The sequence below is a fragment of the Caretta caretta genome, chromosome 1 (assembly GCF_965140235.1).
Source record: "Caretta caretta isolate rCarCar2 chromosome 1, rCarCar1.hap1, whole genome shotgun sequence".
NCBI classification, from domain to species: domain Eukaryota; kingdom Metazoa; phylum Chordata; order Testudines; family Cheloniidae; genus Caretta; species Caretta caretta.
The window spans coordinates 185,719,513-185,738,973 of NC_134206.1; the positions used below are offsets into that span (position 1 = coordinate 185,719,513).

The 19,461-nt window shown below is 40.8% G+C and overlaps 1 protein-coding gene across 1 annotated transcript in view; it reads right to left on the minus strand.

Moving 5' to 3' along the window:
* POU1F1 (POU class 1 homeobox 1) overlaps positions 1 to 19,461 on the minus strand; it is a 133,219-nt gene that overhangs the window by 36,705 nt on the left and 77,053 nt on the right. The window contains exon 3 of the mRNA XM_075117778.1: positions 19,200 to 19,270. The gene's annotated coding sequence lies outside the window, so the exon portion shown is untranslated. The remainder of the gene's footprint in view (positions 1 to 19,199; positions 19,271 to 19,461) is intronic.

Genomic DNA, 19,461 nt, shown 5'->3' on the forward strand with positions numbered 1-19,461 from the left:
ACTCTACAGATATCACAAAGAGCATCAAATTCAGGAAAGCAATTCTGCTGCGTGAATTAAGTCCTTACAATGAGATTCTATCAAGTTGCTGGTGCACGTTTTACAACTGAGTTAAAACAAATTATATTACCCTTGTGTTCACAAAAGCTTTAACAAAGAAAGCTTACTAAGAAATCTGGTGTTCTAGGAAAAACATATGTCACTGGTAATGCCGAGAATATCCTACTGTCTGTACACAGCAAACACAGTACCTGAGTGGAAGATCTCTCCAAAGCCATCCCTTAATCTTTTTCTTAATCCAGCACTCAACAGACTCATCTTCATGTTTGCAAAACATCACCATTTCGTCCTTCTTCCTAAAATTGTTTAGAGCATATCCTTGGCACGCCAGCCATAGTGTATTTATTCTTCCATATGTACAACACGATATATCCCAATAGCATGCCACCATTTTTTTTTGAGAGGCAGCAACTTTATATAGACAATAAATAAATTTATCAAATGAATACTTCATATTTAAAGGGGGAACTGATTGATATTACTAAGTGTCTCCACCTGTCAGAGTATTTTATTTATAACATTGCTTTAAATAATCATTCACAGGAGAGGATTGTTGAAGTCACTTAATGATTTCCCCCAGGGACTTGGTTAAAAATTGCTGAAAACAGTACAATGCTAAGCAGTCTTAACTTTATAGAAAACTTGAATCAATTTGTTTCAAAAGTATTGCAGATGGGGAAAGATTTTGGGGACAGTGGGATGTGTTGTTCTAGTCCTTTTCCTGAGAGCATGAAGTTATGTATCTCCATAGCACACAGCAAACTATTATGGTTAAACAGTAATTATGCAGTATTATTCAGGCTGTCATGGCCTTGACTTCCAGGGTAGACGCCTTCACTTTTAGGGTGTTTTCCTCACAAAAAGTCATTATATGGCTCTTATCACTATAAAACGTGTGTACCTCGCAAACCCTGTGAAGCAGGGAAGTGGTTGATTGCTGTTTTACACATGGAGAACTGAGGCACAAAGAGATTAAGTGACTGGCTCAAGGTCACACAGGAAGTCTGTGGTGAAGCAGGGACTTGAAGCTGCTAGTCCTAGGCCAGAGCCCTAACCACTACACTATTCTTCTTCTCCATTCATTAACCCAGATTGTCTTCTACCTTACAAAAGGGCAAAGCAGGGATAACTCCACTGAAGGCAATGTCAATCTGGTATAAGCAAGAAGAGAATCAGGCCCACTCTCTTCTTTAACCCAGCCTCCCTGCTGCTGAGAGAGATTCCTCCAGTGCCAGCACTGTGCTAGCTGCTTTACAAACATGTCCACAATGAGGGGCAAAATCCTCAGATATGGCTAAGGAAGGGTGTGCATTTAAGCTCCCACAATCCTGGGGCCACACTGCATCAATCCTGTCCCTGGACAAAATTTGGAACAGGCTTGACAGCTGCTCTATCTTGCCTCAGTTGCCTATGGCCCCAAAGGGCTGTGATCAAAGCTTGGGGTCACTGGGTGTAGGAAAGCACCAGCCATGTCCCTTTTTTTTCCATTCATTCCCTCTGCAGAAGATACCAGGTGGGGAAGGTGGGATAGCACGTGAGGATCCCCTTCCACAGAGGGAATCCTCCTATGGCCAGCTAAGCCAACTTCCAGGCAGCTTCACGCTAGCAGAATAGTACACAGCTGCTCTATTGCGGCACAAGGCCCCTGACATAAAGAACTTAAAACAAAAGTGCTCAATCCTGCAAACTTTCACGTAAAGTAGCTCTGCAGTGGCTAAAGTAGATTGAAATTGGAAGGGGATCTGTCACTAGACCAGACAATGAGAAGAGAGACTAATGGACAAGTGCTGCTTACCTACGCCAGGGAGAGGAGGTGGAGCTCCCCTCTCCTTTCAGCAGCTGTGCTCCCCGCTTCTCCATTTACTTTGACCATGAGTAGTCACAGTGAGTTCATAAAGTTACTCACATGCATGAACCAGACTGTGTAAAATCTTACTCACATGAGAAGTCCTTACTCATTTTAGTAGTGCAGTTGGAATGAGTAAGAACCTACTTAAGTTACTGTTGTATCAACCAGGCAAGGTACTAACAAGCTTCAACAGGACTTTATTTTCAAAGTGGAAACCTCTTTACCAAGCTGTTGCTTCACCCTCTGTAGCTTTCTCCCAGCCTCTCAACTCCTCCCCCCCTCCTTCCTGTTTCCTGTCCTTTCAGACTCCCAACAGCCAGTGCTCCCAATTCTAACAATCACAAGCAACATCTGAACACCACATTCCCTCCTCTCTTAAGAAACTCTCCCAATTAAAATAAACATTATTGTGCTAACCACAGGAACAACTATGAAACGACACTATACTGCTGGCAGAAATATTACACTGAAAACACTGTAGATACTACATAACATAATCACCAAGTCTAGACAGGTGGTCATCTGGGTCTGACAGGCCGTCTCTCAAGTCCCGGTTCCAGTGCAACGTCTTGCAGTAGTGTTGGTACTACGGTGAAGTCATCCAGCGAAGACTGGGTGTTGGCATAATTTCCTCTTGGTGCATAGGCAGGTACAAGATAAGAAGCATTCCACATCCGCCCATCAGAAAGTCGATAGGTGTAAGGTCCCTTCTTCTCTATGATTTTAAGAGAAGCTGTGAATTTATGGTCCCCTTTGCATAAAATTCCAGGTTTTCGTATTCTAACGAAGGAACCACACTCAAACTTTGGTTCCTTAGCACCCTGCCGCTTGTCTGTGAAAGACTTAGACTTTGCTTGGTTCTGTTCAACTGTTTTTCTCACATCATCCAGATAGCACTGAACTCCATGTTGATTCTTCAGAATCAATGACATTATTTTTTGAAAGGCACTTGGGACAGATACGAGACTGTATGGAACACGTTGAAAACAAAATAGTCCCGCATGTGTAATAAATGCTGCGAGGTCTCTGCTGTCTTCATGCAACATAACCTGGTGGTATGTGCTCTGCAAATCAAGAGTAGAAAACATCTTTGCTCCACGGAGTTCTGCAAATACTTCTTCTATGTGAGGAAGAGGATGGCTGTCAATCACAATAGCTTTATTTGGCTCCCTTAAGTCCACACAAAGGTGAATGCCTCCACCCTTCTTCTGCATCACTACTATAAGTGAAACCCATTCTGAGGAGTTAATCTCTTCAATAATGTCCTTTTGAACAAGTTTTCTAAGTTCCTCTGAAACAGCTTCCCTGACTGAAAATGATAAGCGCTGTAACTTCTGTTATACAGTCATCACATTATTCTGCATTTTAACTTTATGCAGAAACCCATAAGCTCAGCCGAGTTTCTCCTCAACTTGGTGTTGGGTCCCAGCTGAAATTGGTGTGTGTACCGCAAGACTGCTTTGCTGAGGAAGATCAATTTGTCCATTAACTACCCTGAGATTTAAAGCAGCCAATAAATCTCTGCCAACAATAGGAGTACCTTTGTGGACAATGTAGAACTCTGCAGTTACACAGCAATCACCAAAAGTAACTATTACTGGCAGGCAGCCACGTACTGGAATAAGGTTTTTCAAACAGCACACCACGTGAAGTTTGGGTTCAGTAAGAGGCACATCTTTAAAGTAACGCAGATAGATGGAATCAGGTAGTATAGATACTGCTGAGCCAGTGTCCAACATTAGCTGAATAGAGTGTGGTTTGCCTGAGGGCATAGCGGAAACGTTTACAGTGCACTTCATCTGTTCTGAAATATGTGCAGTAGTGATTTTGTCCACGCTCAGCACAGTAACATCTGGAATGTACTGCATGCACCTGTTGATTGAACTCGCTACTGCGACATACTTTGGCAAAATGTCCAATCTTTTTGCAATGATTGCACTGAGCTACTTTTGCTGGACATCCTGTGTAGCTTGCAAGGTGTTGTGGGGATCCACAGTGAAAACATGCTTTTACTGTATTTTGAATTTGCTGATTCAGTGGTTTTTCATTAGTTTTCCTCTTGCAATTGTGTGTCTGCAGTGGTAGTGAACTTTTCTGCAAAGGAGTCACAGCCTGGACTGTGCCTCCTGTATCCATGCTCATTATTTTGGCTTCAGCTGTAGCTGACTCAATCTGAGTAGCATTGGTTACTGCTTTTTCTAGCATAAGTTGTGGTTCTAGAAGTAAGCATTCTCTTACATGAAGCATGATTGTTTTCTCAATCAGCTGGTCTCTAATCATCTCATCTGCCATATTCCCAAAGTCACAAATTACAATCAGACTCCTCAGGGAAGCAATATACTGCATTACAGTTTCCCCTAATTTCTGCTCACGCTGGCAAAATCTGTAGCGATTAGCTACTACATTCACTTTTGGCACAAAAAAATTCTTTAATGCAGTGAGTGCAGTCTCATATTTATCATCTGCAAGGAGAAAAGTGTAAAATATATGCTGCCCTTCTGCTCCAAGGCAGTGGATTAGCAGAGCACGCTTTCTTACTTCAGAAATCTCAGTAGCAACTGATTGCAAACAGATAAGTCTCAAACGTATGGATCCAGGTAGTAAAAGCAATTGGAGGCTCACCTGGGCTTTGCAGAAAGGGTGTCGGTGGGTTCAGAGGCAGAAGATCCATCCTCGTCGCCAGAATGTTGTATCAACCAGGCAAGATACTAACAAGCTTCAACAGAACTTTATTTTCAAAGTGAAAACCTCTTTACCAAGCTGCTGCTTCACCCTCTGTAGCTTTCTCCCAGCCTCTCAACTCCTGCCCCCTCCTTCCTGTTTCCTGTCCTTTCAGACTCCCAACAGCCAGTGCTCCCAATTCTAACAATCACAAGCAACATCTAAACACCACAGTTACGTTTGCACAATGAAGCCCTAAATGTCCAGCAATATCTGCAAACAGTGTGGACTTACCAGATACCACATTGCACTTTACACTTGTGGGACCTTGCCCCATTTCCCATTAAAAAATGAATGGGTGACTTAAGCTTTCCCCTTTCCACATAAATATCTGCAATCAGAACCTACTGCCTTTGTGTAAATAAATAGTAGTTTGTATATGTCGGGTTGTGTCCATATAGTTCATGTTATGTCAATAAATTTCACAGGCTAAAAACCAGTCCATTTTCACAGGCCAATAACTTGGCTAACAAAATCTACTGCAGGCTGAAATGTGAAGAACTGAATAAGATAGTCTGGCAGTGAACTAGTTTTGGACATTTAAACAATATATTTGGCTCATTTTTAACTTAGGATAGCGAAGCAAGATAAAAGTTCTAAAGATACTTGTTAAAGGTCCTGTAACTTAAAGTAACTTCTATGAAAGGAAGAGAATTATTTATTTCACACATCGCTTCTGAAGTACAGCACCATGCCCACCCAAATTCTGAATAAATAAGAACTCCAACTTCTATTAGCATAACAAAATATGACCGCACTGATGACTCATACTGCGGGCCTGATTCTGCTTCCTCTGGCCTCAGTGAGTAAGGACTGCAGGAGGAGATCTGAAATGTTTTATGATCAGAAACATAAACAGAAATTCCATTTAAAAATATTATGCAAAGGATTAAAACTTCACAGAATGTATGTATGCATTTCTATACACACATACACAAATTTGTTTTTCAGATTTCCAATTTATAAACTCCACAACTGTATTTCAACAGTACAGATAAGTGAACTGAAATTCCTCTCACTGAGTTTTCATTGATAGGGTCATCACTGGCCAAGGGTGCAATTAAAAAGTTACGCAAGGTTTAGGCTCCAGTTCAACAAAGGACTTAAGCATGTGTTTAAGTTCATCTCTCTTCAGCAAAATACTTTTAACTTTTTAAAGTTCGTGGGACTTAAGCATATGCTTTAGTGCTTTGTTGAATAGGGATAAAATTAAGCATTTGGGTAAGTGGTTTGCTGAACTGGGGTCTTAGAGTGTGGATATTTTAATGTCCCTACAGTCTGTCCCTTTCACAATAACAGCTTTGTTTGATTCATGAAACCAACCACTGGAAAAAAAGTACTAATAATGTAATATACTTAAACAAATGGCAGCAATTTTGTGAAACAGTTGAAGAAACCAGAATGTACATAAAAATATAAATTAAAAACTGAAAAAGTGTACATAACAGCCAGTGATGAAATATATAAATTATGGTGGCATTGGCAGTGACTCCATAGTCAGAGGTGCATTTAAATTTGCACTTATAGCAGGACATCATCATCATCTATGTGCAGCCATCAGGGAAACTGGTCACACAACACGGACTCAAGTGCCAGCAAGGGGCAAATGACACACAGTTCTATCTGTCTTTCACCATAAACAACCACACCACTCTCACCACAATCACTCAGTATTTGGATAAGATCAGCTCATGAATGAAGAGCAGCTGGTTCAAGCTCAGCTTGAGCAAGACAGAGGTGATGCTGGTGGACAGAGGAAAGCATTGTGAAGTTTGCAGCCATCGTGCAATCTCTTTTAGGGGAAGATGACCCATAATTTGTCGGTTCAGTTGGAACTGAATAGGAATGCTTCTGGATTTCTTGCTGACACTAAGATCTCACATAGTGGCATCCATGAGTAACATTTTCTATCATCTCTGGTTTGCTAAGACACTTGGTCCTGTCCTGGCAAATAACGACCTGACCTCAGTTATACGCATCTTCATCTCCTTCTATCTGGACTACAACACTGCAATATACTTGAGCATTAAGCCACCAGCATGTAGGAAACTCCAACTAGTACAGAATGTTACAGTGTCTCCCCATAGCAACACAAAAGACCATGAATGTGTAAAACCTGTCCCCCACTCCCCACACTGGCTTTCAATAGATTATCTAGTACAACTTCGAGGAGTCAGTCCTTTTCAACAAGGACTTAATGGCCCAGGCCCAGCAAAACAACAACATCATCAGAAGCCCCGGGATGAAGACCATGGTCAACATCTCTGCTTCTCTGGCACAATGAAATTTTCTACCACAAGGGTAAAGCTTGTCTGTGCAGGAGACAGAGCCTTTTTAGCGGCTGGAATGAACTCCCACAAGAACTAAAACCATCATAAACTTCACCCCCTTCCACTCCCAGTGTAAAATACCCTACTTTGGCCTGCCTTCTCTCATATAAACACATAGTAGCACATACATTTAAAAACAGCAAACTAAATCCTATCAAAACACTAAACAGTCACATTCTCCACAAGCTCACTCCAACTGCACATGCACATTTGCAGAACATCCTGCACACAAGCCACTTTTGTAAGTTAAAATCTAACATACAGAATTATTCCCTTTACCTTACTTGGCAACTGAACTTTATCAAGATTAGATGACGGATCTGCTCCAATATGTCAGATACTTCCATTTTCCACCACTACCAGCTTGGAATCCTGAACAGAATAATTTTTTTTAATCAAAACCAGACTATTTTGAAAAGTATTGTTTCCATTTTTCATTAAAAAATGGTTTCCACTGAAATTTTCTAAACTGGTATATAATGACTTTCATTTAATGGAAGTTTGGGAAATATAAGTTACTTGGGATAATGTGGATTGTGTTCCTCTCGGTCCTTAATGGCCTGGGCCCAAAATGTAACTAAAAGATCAGCTAAAGCTCTGGGATAGGGACTGTGGTCAACAACTATGCTCCTCTGTCACAATCTATCATAAGCCTGTCTGGGCAGAAGACAGTTTTCTCAGGGGAAACAAGACTGGAACAAATGCCCACAGGAACTGACAACCATCTGAGAGTTCACCACCTTCCACCCCAGGTGCAAGTCACACTTCTTCTTGTCTCCTCTAGCATAAATATATAGCAGCATGTACATTTAAAAACAAAACCCTACCCAAACAAAACACTACACTTCACACAGAATTCTTCTGAGGCAAGGGAGAGGGAAAGAACAAACCACACATAGGACAGATGTTAGTCAATTAGCTTAATGCACTGCTAGAAGATTCTCAGATAACACAGTGATGAGGGAAGTATTAAAACCTTCATAGATAGAATGCATACATAGAAAGTGTGTGAATATGTGTGTATTATATATAAACATACACACATTACACACAAAAACATCTAGGAAAAGGCTTGAAAATAGAGGCTATGTGAAGTAAACTGAGAAATAAACAGAAAATTGAATGTAACTGTCAATTATTTTTCTCCTAGTGACTGAACAATAAAGGAGCTATAAAAAGCTGATTTAAGATCGCTGCCTTTTGTGTATAGAAGTGGCTGGCAGCCTTCACTATGTCTTCTGTGTGCGCTCAGTAGGTTTTATGACATTGTTTCTTTTGTATGAAAAAAAATAGCATAAAAATGAATTGTGTGACACAAAGAACCTAATTATGAAAACTGGTGTACACACACACACACACACACACACACAGAAAAACTTCATAACTGTTCAGTTTCCATAATATCAGCAAGAATTTATGCAATACACTGGTCAAAAGAAAGTGACCTTAGTTTCAGCAAACATTTTATGTGTATATTCAGATTATAGGGGACTTGACGAACCAGGTCCCTGGTAGAGGACTCAGCTTTCTAAATCTCCATGTGCAGCTCCCATTCACTTTAACAAGCATTTTTCCCATAGAGGGCTTGCAGGATAGGGTCCAGGGAGCTTTTTGGAGTACATGGTTTTCACAGATGGCCTCTTCAGATAAGGCTGAGATGGAATGAAATAATTCGGCAATATTGCAATGTTCAAACCCAATCAGATGTCAACCAACTTCATTATGTGCGCTTTCATCATCTTATATTTTAAATAAATCTCAGCTCAACACTGCAGTTTTACATTACAACATGAAATATTGCTAAGACAGGAGCAAGGAATTCCACTACTGTATCTATAAAATAAGCCTCAATACACTCCTGTGATGCAAGGAAATATTGTGAACTCCATTTCACAGATAGGTTCAATGATTCAGCCCAAGGTTCACAAAGCAAGAAATTGACATAGTCCGGATCCTCTAACTCTTTCATTCTAACCACTGCATCATCCCTCCCATTTAACTAGCACAGAGTGTACTTGAACTAAGATATCCAACCATCCGTCTCTCTGGGCTTGTTAGCAGCAAATTAGTCAAACCAAGGTGTGAATTTACAATGCACTAGCTTGATGCACACTAACATGCCATTTGGACCTTCCTACAATGCAGTAAAGTTCTGTAGTGTGCTTTGACATACTTCTATATGGAAGCATCAAGTATACCAGGAAACTTTTAGTGCACTGTAGCAGGGTCCACATGTTAGTGAATTACTAGTAGCACTGTAGAGTGACACCCTGGCTTGCCACGCATTAACTCACCATGTAGACAAGCCTTCGGTCATAATGCATGGACTCAGTCCTATTAAAGACAAGAGCTACAAACTACAGACACAAATAAACCAACTTCCACACGGCCTAAATTCCAGTTTTTAATCCGATTCATGGGGACCAAACTATCTGTAGCTATGCAGAACACAGAGACATCTGGTGGCTGAAAATATGCAACAAGTAAAGATATCATTGCACCCTTATACCTCAGCGTTTCCCAAACTGTGTTCCGCGGAACACTGGTGTTCCGCACAATGTGAATAGGTGTTCCATGAAAGAATCGTAATTAAAAAAAAGGGTCTTGCACTTGATTTTTGAACTACTTTATACATGCTTTCCAGTTAGAAATTTGTTAGTTCAAGTTATTTAAAATTTGTATTTTTGCTTTGTTTTAGAAAATAAACTATATTTGAGCATAAATAACGCAATTTTTTTATTTGAAAACCAAACGACTACAAAATAATACTATAAGTGTTCCGTAAATATATACGAGGTGTTCTGTGGCCAAAAAAGTTTGGGAAACGCTGTTATACTTACATTTTTGTATTAAGCTCCCACATTATCTGAGCACTTCTCAGTTTTTAAAAAGAAACATAGGATCTCAGTTTCTCCCTGAGTATAGATTCGATTTTATATTTGAGTAACTAATTACTATAGGAAAACTAGCTCAAACAAATCTTGTTTTATCTATCTCTCCAGCTACATAAAAAGTTCCTCACTGCCATAGTCCTTTTATTGTTTTTTCTGAAGGCAGTGAGATTTATGGTCATTCTAATGTGTTCCAGGTTAAAATCAGTTATGGTCATGAAGGGGAAGGTGGTCCCCTTAAGTAGCATGGACCACTTTTATGATCAGATTTGAAGATCAGGACTGAAGCCTGAAGATAACACTGTATTCACGGGTTTCAGAGTAGCAGCCGTGTTAGTCTGTATCCACAAAGAGAACAGGAATACTTGTGGCACCTTAGAGACTAACAAATTTATTTGAGCATAAGCTTTCGTGAGCTACAGCTCCTTTTCTTTTTACTGTATTCAAGGGGCAGCTACAGGAGGGAGCGGGCACCAAGCTATAAAGGGAATTGACCTGAGCTTCCAAAGAGAACTAATTTGGCTGCTCTCAAAGCTCATCCTTGGCTATTTCAATATAGCATCTGGTGAAGGAGAGATGGGTTCACTTCCCCATAGACTTTTACAGGGAAGCTCCAAGTCTTGGTGACAAGGTATGTGTGACAGTTTTTGACTCTACCTAAGACTCTGATTCACCTTGTTACCCCTGCCTCCAGCTAGAATGAGTCTTCCTTGGGTAGCTGAGTGTCAGCTCTCAGACAGTGTCAGACTTTCAGTCACTCAAGCACTCGCCTCTGGGCTTGTACCAACCTTAACTTCAAATTGCATATTAACAATAGATGCACCCTAATCCCTGAATCCCTTTGAATCATTCCCCTGTGATATCCAGCCCCTAACACTGGCTACTCACAGAAATTCCAGTTCTTCTGCACCCAAAGTGCAGCGTACCACAATTGACCAGTTTTACGTTAAAACTCTGCTCTTGTGAACCATACAGCACTTGAAAGTACTTATGTTAAAAAAAGGAGGTTTATGTAAGAAAGAATAAAGATGTAACTAGAAACAAGAGAGAGTGGTGGAAATAAGTGGTAACACCACAAAACAAAACATAAAATGTGAACCTGGGGCTACACGTATCAATAATTACTTTCCCTAGCTAATAAAGTAGATTCCCCTTGCCAGTTCAGTCCATTGCAGAGCTAGCTGGTTTCTCAAGAACCAGCATCCAAGTGTTCATGAAAATACCCCCCTCCACCATTCCTCAGAAAATGGATGCAGAGTGCCTTTCCCTACAGTCTGTTCTACTGAAAACAGCCTTTTGTTTCCATTCACAGCCCAGAAGAGCCTCTGCCTCATAGAGTTTCTCTTCTACCCTTAAGTGGTTTGATTTGTTGTCATTGTCTCGGATGATTTTCCATGGACAGTGGTAAGGGTAGACAATACAACCATACATTAATTTGCTGTCTGAGTAGGCAGGAGTAACAACTCCCTGTTGCTTGAATGAGGAATCATTGAAGCACATTACTCCAGTGACTAACTTTTACTCCAAATCCCTAAAGCATCTTGTTAATATAAATACATTATTCCTTAAAGAAAGAAAGAAAATTTCAATATGATGCTTTATGATGGAATCCACATGGTTCATCAGCAGGGTTAGAACCAGATCCATCACACAGACATCTGCCACTTACGCTAATGGAGTAATTGATAGCAATAGTAGGTTGTCATCTTCTATGGGGACCAGTGCTAGAGGGGGAATGAGACATTCACTTTGCCAGTGGGTTTCACAGATATTTGCTGATGGCCAAGGAATGGTGCAAGTTAGGAACCCTAGGTTCAGTTCCAGGTTCTGGAGAGGAGTGTATTCTCATGGACACAGACTTTGCTGACTGTTCCTTCCCCAAATTTGATCGCTTCTGTCCCATCCTCTCCAACTTATCCCTGTTCTAGACTCGTCTCTATCCACCCCTCACGCCTTGTTTCAGTCCCAGTCTGCTTTCATCAGATTTCTCATTATAGTTCTAGGTTTCTTACCCAGCCAGTTCTAATTCTCTCCTCCCAGCTCCTAGTCCTAGGCCAGGTCTAAACTACAGATTTATATTGGTATAACTCCATTGTTCAGGGATGTCGGAAAATCCACATCCCCTGAGCGACACAGTTATTCTGACCTAAACTCCTGGTGTAGACAGTGCTATGCCGACGGGAGAACTTCTCCTGCTGACATACCCACCACCTCTCAGGGAGGTGGATTAAGTAAACCAACAGGAGCTCTCTTATCGGCATAGGAGTGTCTTCACTAAAGCGCTACAGTGGCACTGCTGTACCACTTGTGAAGACAAGCCCCTATTTTCCTTCCCTGGGCTCCTCATTTAATGTCAATCTCTCCCTCCATCCCTTCCCAAACTCTTGTCCTAGGCTCCTTGCCCAGTAAGTCTGTGTGTCCAGTTTTGGTCCCTTCCGCATTCAAATCAGATGGGTTCTCTATGCCGTCTGAATACCAGTAGAGTGGATCATTGAAAGCACAAGAGACATAGGCTCCCTGCTCTCAGTTCAGGTGCCATGACAAGGAAACATCCAGTTTTACCCCTGTAGCCCTGGGCTGCAGCATGCTCAGTTGCTCTGTGAGGATGGTGTATATGCAGCCTAGTCAGCACTAGGAGCTGGGAAAGACTCAGTGAGAATGGACTCTTCAGAGATTTCAGTTGTTATGCTCTAGCAAGGCACTGAGCATGTGTGAACTGTAATTTTTCAACTTGGTCAAAGTTGGGTAGATTTTCAGAAGGATGGCAAAAGGCACAGCCAAAGGCCGACTCCCTGCCGAATGTCAAGTTTTTGTTCCAAAGCACAAGGGCCTGAGAGCTGTTCAACAAAAAGGTCACCAGAACTTTAACAACATGGAGAAAACAACATATTTTTTTTCGTAACCTTGTTCTTGCAAGTGGCAGAAATGGTTTGAAACAATTCAACCTGAGGCAGACACCAGGCATGCAAAATTTCAGCCCAAATGCTTAAAGTTTGACAATATGGAATCTTATAATGGGAATGTTGGGCAACTTTAAAACTCGACAGTCTCTCTGTCTCAAGATCTGCAGTGAATGGAATTTGCTGGAGTAAGGACTGTAAAAATTGGCCCTCTTTGGACACAGTAGATGCTGTATTCTGGGCTCTGTATTATGTCTTTGTAGGTTGTGTCCCTCTGTATTATATTGGCCATCTTTAGATTGCAATTAGACTGAGATTTTTTTAAGTTGCCTTATGGGATTTGAAAGGCAATTTCCTTTAATTTGAATGGGAATAGAACATCCAGCTCTTTTAGGCACCATTGAAAATATCAGCATTATTGTAAAATTTTGAAAATTACAATAAATAAAATCTGGGCCCTTATAACTTGCGTAAAAATATAAGCTTAGCTGCCTATCTATTTAAATATTTTAAGACTTTCACATGATACAAAAGCTAGGAAAATAAATAAAAATAAGGCAAACTAATGCTATAACTAAAACATCATGAAGCAAGTCCAAACAAAATAGATATTTATATCAGAAAAGAAATTACAGTCCGATTTCTGGGGTTCATTTGTAATTTGTCTTCTGTGAGAGAGCTGAAGAGAAATAAAATAAAATCTTTTCAGTGAACTGCTATATTTGTACCAGCAGGTGGCATCACTAAACAACTAGTTCCAGCAAAACAAACTATTTAAAGTTCTGAATAGCTACAAATCTAACAATATTTATGGTTTCACATTCAGAAATATAGAAACAAATATGATTATGTCACCTCATGATTATGCTTCGCTCATTCCTCTATTTTAGCTACCGTTTATTGTTCCCTATCCTAATCTTGCTTCCTAAAAGACTGTCAGGAGACTAGCAACAACCTAATCTATTTCTGGTCTTAAAACAGTGGTTCTCAAACCTATTTACCATTGTGGGCCGCATCCAATACTATCTGTATGGCCCTGAGGATGTCACATGGGCCGCAGCTCTGTGCTGATTGAGCAGCAAGAGGCCCGTGGGCCACAGGTTAAGAACCACTGGGTTAGAGATATATGATGGGGTCAGTATTCATTGCCAGCAGTGGCCACTGTAAAAACTTTCATCACAACAGGTCCACGCCACCTCAAAAGACATAGGTACATGCCCCAGTGTTGACTCAAACAGAATAACTAATATAAAAGCAGGACAAAAACGCATTAAGGGCCTGATCCAAAGCTCGCTGAAGTCATTGGAAAGACTCTCACTGACATCACTGTATTGCATCAAGCCCCATGTACAGTACTGAGTATGGCTGGAGACATCCTCGGAAGAGACTTTTGGAGGGGGAAGATCTGTGAGTTGTTTTTTTAACAAAGAGTTGTGAAAAGATATCAGAGTGCATGTAGGCCAAAGCAATTCGTTTGCAAACAGCTGTCTCAAATCAATGCTGGCAGTTTGGGGTAGATTTCCTATTTTAATTAATGTAAAGAAAAAATAGCAATAGTGGTATGTGTGGTCAAAGAATGGCTTATTTTCTTATTTGTTTAGATTTTAATAACTAAAACAAGCCTATCCAAGACTCTAGGCACCCTAACGCACTATTAACCACAGAATTAAATCCCAGCAGCTTCTGTACCTCCATTTCTTCTACCATTATTTGACTGTCTATATAGATAGTAAATTTTAGGGGGCAGGGACTGTCTCTTGCTCTGTGTTTGTGCAGCACCCAGCAAACGATGCAGCCCCAATCTCTGTTTGAAGCTCTAGGTGCTACCATAATACAAACGATAAAGGACATGCTGACGTTCAGATTAGAAAAGAGCTATAGCTGTGACCCTGACAATCTCGTTGTTCCATTCCCACAGATTTGCCAATTTATGTTGAATGAGGTAGAAATGGTCATGATTAAGTTTTGTATTGCACGTAATTTTCTATCTTAGTAATTTACTCTTCCTCACGGTAGACAAAATTCACCCGCTGTCCATTAGGGCCCAACTCTGTGAGGTACCAGATGACCTCAAACTACAACTGAAATCAACGGCAGCTGAGAGAGCTCTGCATTCTTCAGGATTGGTCCTTAAATATTTGGAAAACCATACAGATTTTAATGGGGACCTTGGAAAGACTAGTTAATTCAGAGCTATTATTCCACTTCACTACCCAACCCACACATACCAAGTACTTTTGGCAAAAAGAATCAAAAAATATTTATGAACTAATTCCATCCGCTTTGCTGATGTAATCAGTTTGATTGATTGTACTTTGCTTTTATAGATAATGACTTTCACTGGATGTAAATTATTTAGATAACTAACCTCAAGAGGTACTAATATAATTAAACAATTTTTTTGTTTGTTTGTTTCAATTCCATACTTCATACAAACCAATAAGCATCTCCTGTTTTCCAGACGAACTAATTGGGGACACTTATATTTTAAACCAGTACATAACAGCAATAAAGTTGTTTAAAAAAAATCCTCATGAACCCTTGATTTCTCTAGTATTTTAAAACAGATTATTAATAGGATCACAGAGTTTAAGGCCGGGGGGGGGGGGGGGCACCAGATGGTCTAGTCGGATCTCCTGTATCTCACAGGCCACCACCCAGCATCCACACACTAAACCCAACCACCAAAATTAGACCAAAGTATTACAGCCCACAGAAGAATAGACTTTTATGTGCCACAGGCAGAAAATAGGAGAGGGACCAAGATGCACCAGTGCCGGATGTCCCTGCAGTGGTAGGGAAAGGATTAAGCGAGACACACCCAGATAATCCTGGCAAGTGACCTGCACATGCTGCAGAGGAAGGTGAAAAAAACCTGCAATCTGACATGGAGGAAAATTCCTTCCTGACCCCACATATGGTGAACAGTTCGACCCTGAGCATGTGAGAAAGAACCAGCCAGCCACACACCTGAAAGAGAGAGAATGTTTGGTGCCACCTCAGAGCCCTGGGCCTCCATGTCCTATCTCTCATCTCCAGTCATAGCCATCCCTGATGCTTCAGACTAAGATTATTTAAAAAATAAAATAAAATAAAAAAACAGAATATGTCAGAAGGAAAAAATAAAATGCCTTCCTGACCCATGAAGTTGGCTGACTGAAACCCTGCAGCATGAGTTTTTAAGACATAAATCAGAAGCGAGCCACAGGAGCTGCTAAGCCCCACCTCCTACCATACCAACAATCCCATCATACAATTGCAGTCATAAATTTGTCCAGCTCTCTTAAAACTAATTAAGTTGTTTGACCCCATAACTCCTATTGGGAGGCTGTTCCCGAACCTCACTCCTCTGATGACTCATAGCCTTTAAGGACAGAAGGGACCATCATGATCTAGTCTGACCTCCTGCATATTGCAGGCCACAGAACCTCACCCACCCACTCCAGTAATAAACGCCTAAGGGCATGATCTTGCACTTTGTACTATTGAATTTCAACCTATTTCTGTCACTCTAGTCTTCAAGGTCATCCAGATCTTCCTGTATAACATTTCAATCCTCCACTGTACTGACAATGCTTCCCAACTTTCTATCATCAGCACATTTCACGAGCTCACTCCTGCTTTTTCTGACAAGGTCATTAATACAAATATGGAATAAAATTGCTGACAAGACTGATCGTTGAGGAACTTTACTAGTAACCTCCCTTCCGTCCAACAATTCACCTTTCAGCACAACCCATTGCCTTCTAATGCTGGGAATTGAGATTTAGACACCTGACTCCATCTATGGGAATCATGCAGTTAAATTCCGGTTCATTGCTTTGAAAACATACTTTGTGTATTTTATCAAATCAGTAGTAGATCTACTCTTGCACATTATGTCACTATTATCCACATATCTGTAACAGACAGCCAGACAAAGAGGCACTGATAGAGTTAGAAAGCAGATCTGTTAAAGATACAGAGGCTTCCGTTCATTTCTACCAACTCCATTCCTGCTTCTTATAATTAAAGTAATGATTGATCTAGGTAACTGTGTTTCCACTTGTGGGATAAAAAAAACATTTAAAGCTTGACCGGATAAATGAAAACACAAGGGACACAAGCTATTGCAAAAAGATCTATTTAAATCACAGAACCATACTAAATAAGCACCACAAATTGCTAAGTCCTTCAAGGAGGTAAAGACACAAGAGACATTTCTTTGTCTGTCATTTAGCATAGGCCAAATCCTGCTCCCCTGCAATGCAGGAAAGTTACAGATGGGGAAACTGAGGCACACACCCACAAAGGGACTTAGGCATTGTGATGCTGAGCATTACAGTATCTATCTTTTTGGGGCATGGAAAATCACGGGAACAACACTGATTCACAAAGCCTTAGTTAGGTGCCTAGGCTCCCTAAACAATGAATGGGAAGAGATAATTGCCTCAGAATGTGATCCACAAAAGACAACACGCTAAAGCTGGAAGCCACCTAAACTAGCCCATGGGAGATGTCAATGACAGGGGTGTGTGCTAAGCCCACTCCTCTCACAAAATAGGCCTCAAAATTGGGCCATAGGGAGGTGTCTATCTTGCTAGCAATCTACAACTGGAAACCCCTCTTACGAAATCTATCTTAGGCTCCGAAGGGTAGGTTTACACTGCACTAACACACCTATGGCTGGCCTGCGTCAGCTGACTCAGGCTGTGGGACTATCAAATTGCAGTGTAAATGTTCAGTCTTGGGCTGGAGCCCAGTTTCTGAATGCCCTCTGCTGTGAGGTGATTTTGAGATAGCTACAGGCAGTGAGGTACTAGCAACATTGGGCCTGAAGAAGGTGAACAAACTCCATCTTCCCTGAGGAAATGAATCTAAACTCATTGTGTTTCCAGCCCCTGTGTGGGAACACACACCCAGGAGACCATTTGGTCCTGTTTCATGTCATACAAAAGCTTAATTTACATTGATAAAAGTTGTTTGTTTTTTTTTTACACTGAATAGCAACAAGAAATACACATAATTGGAACTCAGTTTCCTGCCATCAGTGTATAGTAGATCCAAAACCCAGCAAGGAGAGCGGGAAAGAACTAACCACAGAAATAGAGTCTGAGCTTGCTTTCACTGTCTTTACACTGGTGTAACTCCTCCCCAATCCACTGATTTAAAATGGAATTACTCCCAATTTACAGCAGTATAAATTAGAATAGAATCAGGCATATTGCCTTTGAACTTATAAAAATCTCTTCTCTTCTTCAATGAATATTAACAAATCTTGGACTTTTCTGTCACTTTTACCTTTCGTAATAGATGAAAGGAAAATGTACCTGCGTCTTTTTAGTTGTTTGCAATGTCGTAGCCCTGTTGGTCCCAGGACACGACACACACAAGGTGGGTGAGGTAATCTCTCTCATGGATCAACTTCTGTTGGTGAAACAGACAAGCTTTCGAGCTCCACAGAGCCCTCAGACCGGAAGAAGAGCTCTGTGAAGCTCAGAAGCTTGTCTTTCTCACCAACAGAAGTACGTCCAATGAAAGATATTACCTCATCTACTTCAGCTCCTTTTTCAGCTGGACATTTGAAGCATAAGATTTTGTTTCGAATGTCTATTTTATGAGTACGATGTCCACTGCTTAAAGAAAAATTAAAACTGATCTTTGATGAAATTTCTAACACCTTTCAACATTTTTAAAGTAACTTCGAGTTTAACAAAGAAAAACAGTCTCCCCGCCATCCCCCCATCCCGATTTCATCTTCCAAGTCTAGATTTTTTTATTTTGCCCTTTCAGGTTTCTAGGTGTAAACATGTAGATCTGTGAATTCATTTACCACAATTATTCCAGTTTTTAAAAAACAGCAGCATAAGGCCAGATCCTGCTACTTTATTCATATTAAGTACTCCCTTACTGCCCAAGCAGTCTCATTGAAATGAATTGAACTACTTGAGGAGTATGGTACTACTCAGCCTGAGTTAGGGTAGCAGAATCTGTTCCTTAGATGCATCTGCTGAGATTTTTATATGTCCCCTATTCCCTTCCTTTCCTGTATTGTGTGCGTCTTGATCAAATATCTGCTGGCAATAAGCCACCACCTGGACTCAGCCCAAAGGACTCTGTTTCACATTTTTTTGCACCACCAACCTAGTGCTCAAAGATTCTGAGACCTCACAACAATTAAACACCCCCTTATCCTGAGCCGAAGTCAGCTGGCAAGCCCCAGATATCTAATCATAGCGTAGACATACCCTAAGAGGCTTATTGCACCACTGCCCCTGCCCTGCAACAAGAGACTCAGAAGCCCCCTCACTAGGGCGGGCCAGAAAACAATCATTCCATTTCATGAAAAATTTCAAAGTTTCCAAATTTGTTTTTGTTCTGCCCTGGAATGAAAACAAGACCTTGCTACATTTTTCTGAAAAACACTAGACTCACACACCTAGAAATAGCCTGCTGTTAGGGAACTCACCTGGGACATGGTAGGTCCATATCCTTGCTTTGTCTGATTCAGAGCAGGAACTCTTCAGGTAGCCAATAAATCTGCAAAAAAACAGAGAAAGATACCACTGTATTTAGGGAGGCAGAGAGTGAAAAGGCCTGAAGGGAAAGGTTATTGAGGGTGTAGATACAGGGATTTAAAATTTAATACCCCCCACTCAATACTTTGGGGGGGAGAAGGAACAGCTTTTCTGATTTTAATCAACATTTTTTGAAAATGTTTAATGTTGTGG